Below are 3205 nucleotides of genomic sequence, written 5' to 3'. Positions count from 1 at the left end.
TATATATATATATATATATATATATATAGAGAGAGAGAGAGAGAGAGAGAGAGAGAGAGAGAGAGATGTATGTATGCATGTATATATATGTATATATGTATGTGTCTGTCTGTTTCTGTGTGTGTTCGTAATGCTTGTCTGGGTAGAAAGTGGGGGGCCATATTGTTTTCAGAATGTTGTTGTAGTAGTGTTGTCCTAAGTATGACATTAAGCAGCACCCGGTGTTGAGGCTCAAATTCGAGAGTTGTGGAGGAGCGTGAAGTCAACATTTAATTACCAACACATCCGAGGCTTTCAGTTGCACTATTGTTCCCAGGTTTACTCTTACCTGGAGCATTAACGCCTGTAAGGGTCCCAGCTACGGGTTAAATAGCATGTAACTACCAGACTACCAGAGTCAGGTTACTTTGAAATCAGTTGGACACAGCATGGAGGATGTTATCTATTCCGGCAGTTGAATATTATTGTATCAATGGCGAATGTCACTAGGTACCGAGTGGATAAAAAGTCAACAAACTGTCAACAGTTAGGATCAACCAGGGCAGTTAGGAACCTTCTGCTATGATCTGTAGTCGTGATGTGCATAGATGAGATATTTCAGCTAGCGAAATACTAATGTGACTTAAACCCAAGCCAGACGTTCATGCAGTATTGCTTGTTCGGGACGTCTGGCGTGGAGGAGTTGCACTGATCCGAGCAAATCGACCGATCGGATGATGATGATGATGAGGATGATGATGATGATGATGAGGATGAGGAGGATGATGATGAGGATGAGGATGATGATGATGATGATGATGATGATGATAAGATATGTGTCTAGGTGTGTGGGGACAAGTTTTAGAGTTGTGATAATGACTGTGAGGTTTGTGTTTTGCAGCAGCAATGAACTATGCACCTAGTATGTCTAAGTGATCTTTAATTTTGGCTACTTTTGTTTCATCGTGTACATGGTCTCAGGTGCGGTCTTAGATGTGATATATGAAGAACCTGTTTGTTATGTGATGTAACGTGTTGTGTCGTGTACCTCAAAATGTATTGTTAGTTATAGTGAAATGGATGTAGGCCAAGGTTCAGCTAGCGTGGTCTATGAAGGATCTGAGGTATTGTTTGCACACTATTGTTTTTCATCAAGTTGGCCAAATATGACAACTGTGATTGATTTAATTACGTTCGCACATCCTTGTTCCTTTATGTACAATATCTATTGTGTTCTGAACGTTATACGTGATTCCTCATAACATACATGTGTTATATGTGACCTCTCGTATTACTGCTTTCTGTGAGTGAGATGAAGTTATGTTGCTGATTATGATGTTGGTTAAATTTCATGTGTTCTGTTGTTACCAATAAGAAAGGATATGGTGCATTTGACTGTTTCTAATAACTTTGTTGTTTGTAGGCTCAGGTTTCGTGGGGATTTACTCAGTATTGGAGAAACTGTGCAGTTGTGACTGGAGAATGGCATTGGGATATAAATGGGAGATATTTCAATGAGACTGTATGTATGTTTTGTGAATATTTGTGAAGGATATACAGGTGCAAGCTGGAAAGTGTGAGTGGTAACGTTACTCAGCTGAGGAATTGCATGTGTTCTAGATGTGTTATTCTTGTATGCTACATAAACATGGTGACCTGATAAGGAGTTTGCTAACCACCGTTTGACGTTGTTTGTAAAGCTGGGGTTGAGCGGTTTTCATATAAATGCTGGCGGGATTGAAGTCGGAAGCTTTTCTGATGTCGATGCTAGTTAGAACAGCACGTGTGAAAGATTCTGTGTATGTTAGCGAAATCATGGATTAATCTTTCTAAATTTTTTTTAGAAGGAGTCCATATGAAAACGTGATGTCTGTATGATGTTATTTCAATTGGAATTCTGCTGGGCCTTAGAATTTATATGATTTTGTTTAGTTAGCAGATTTGGAGACATTGGCAGTGTTACTACAAGCAAGCGTCGATGTTTTAGAGGTATTTCTTTGTGACTTTGTCTGGTTCATAGATTTACCTATTTAAGTGTCTGAAAATAAAGGAAGGGGAAAAAAGCAGTGATTTATGCGGAATGTGAAAAGGGATTTATTATTATTATTACTATTTTTGCTTGCTTGTTTTTCTTTTTGTTTTTACTTTGGTTTTTGATTGTTGTTGTTTCTGTTTTGCTTTGCTTTTTGGGGTTTTTTTTGTGGGGGTCTTAAATGTAGGGTTTCGGGTAACTAATTTCCTAGAAACGCCTAGCAAGAGTATTTGCACGGTGTTATTGTGTGAGATGTGTTATTTGAGGTTGTAATTAGGACAAGGGGTGGGATGAGATCGTCGTCGTTAACGCCGACATCGTTGTCATCGTTGTTATTGTTAATGATGATGATGATACTGATGATAATGACGATGATGAGGACGAAGAGGGGGAGCGAATAATGATGATGATGATGATGATGACGACGATGATGATGATTGCTCTGTTTTATGCTTTACTGTTTTGTGGTTTATGCTAAAACCAATTCCGTTCCAATTTCTGTGTTTTTAGTAATTTAATTTGGCGTTCTTTTGTTTCTTTTTTTTTTAAATGCAAATTTTTGCCAGTTTTCTATTTTACTCCAGTTTATTTCCATTTTTTTATTATTTTGTTATTTTGTTTTATTTTATTTGTTTTATTTTATTTGAGATTCTCTTAGCTAGCGGGGTGTTGGTGTATTGTGTTCGGTTATTTGTATTGTGTGTTAATAAGGTTGTATTTTTATGTCGCCTTCCGCGATATTTTTATTCATACATACATAAATACAAACATGCATACATACATACATACATACATATATACATACATACATACATACATACATACATAATACATACATACATACATACATACATATGTATATACGTATAGAGCGTTTGAAGTGATGTACAGATATTGTATGTTGAGAAAAAGGAAGCAGTTAGAATTTTGGACAATTCTTTATGAGTGCTTTCGTTCGTTTATCGAACTCGTCAACACAAAATCAAAATCCAAATGGTAAAGAACAGAACGTTTCGTTGATCATTTATATGAATCGGATACTTTATACATCCTATTCATATAAACGAACAACGAAACGTTCTGTTTTTACCATTTGGATTTTGATTTTGTCTTGACGAGTTCGATAAACGAACGAAAGCGCTAATAAACAATTATCCAAAATTCTGACTGCCTCCTTTTTCTCAATAAATATAT

Source organism: Octopus bimaculoides, chromosome 8 (genome assembly GCF_001194135.2).
Source record: "Octopus bimaculoides isolate UCB-OBI-ISO-001 chromosome 8, ASM119413v2, whole genome shotgun sequence".
Lineage (NCBI taxonomy): Eukaryota > Metazoa > Mollusca > Cephalopoda > Octopoda > Octopodidae > Octopus > Octopus bimaculoides.
Note: the sequence above shows the minus strand (reverse complement) of the source record.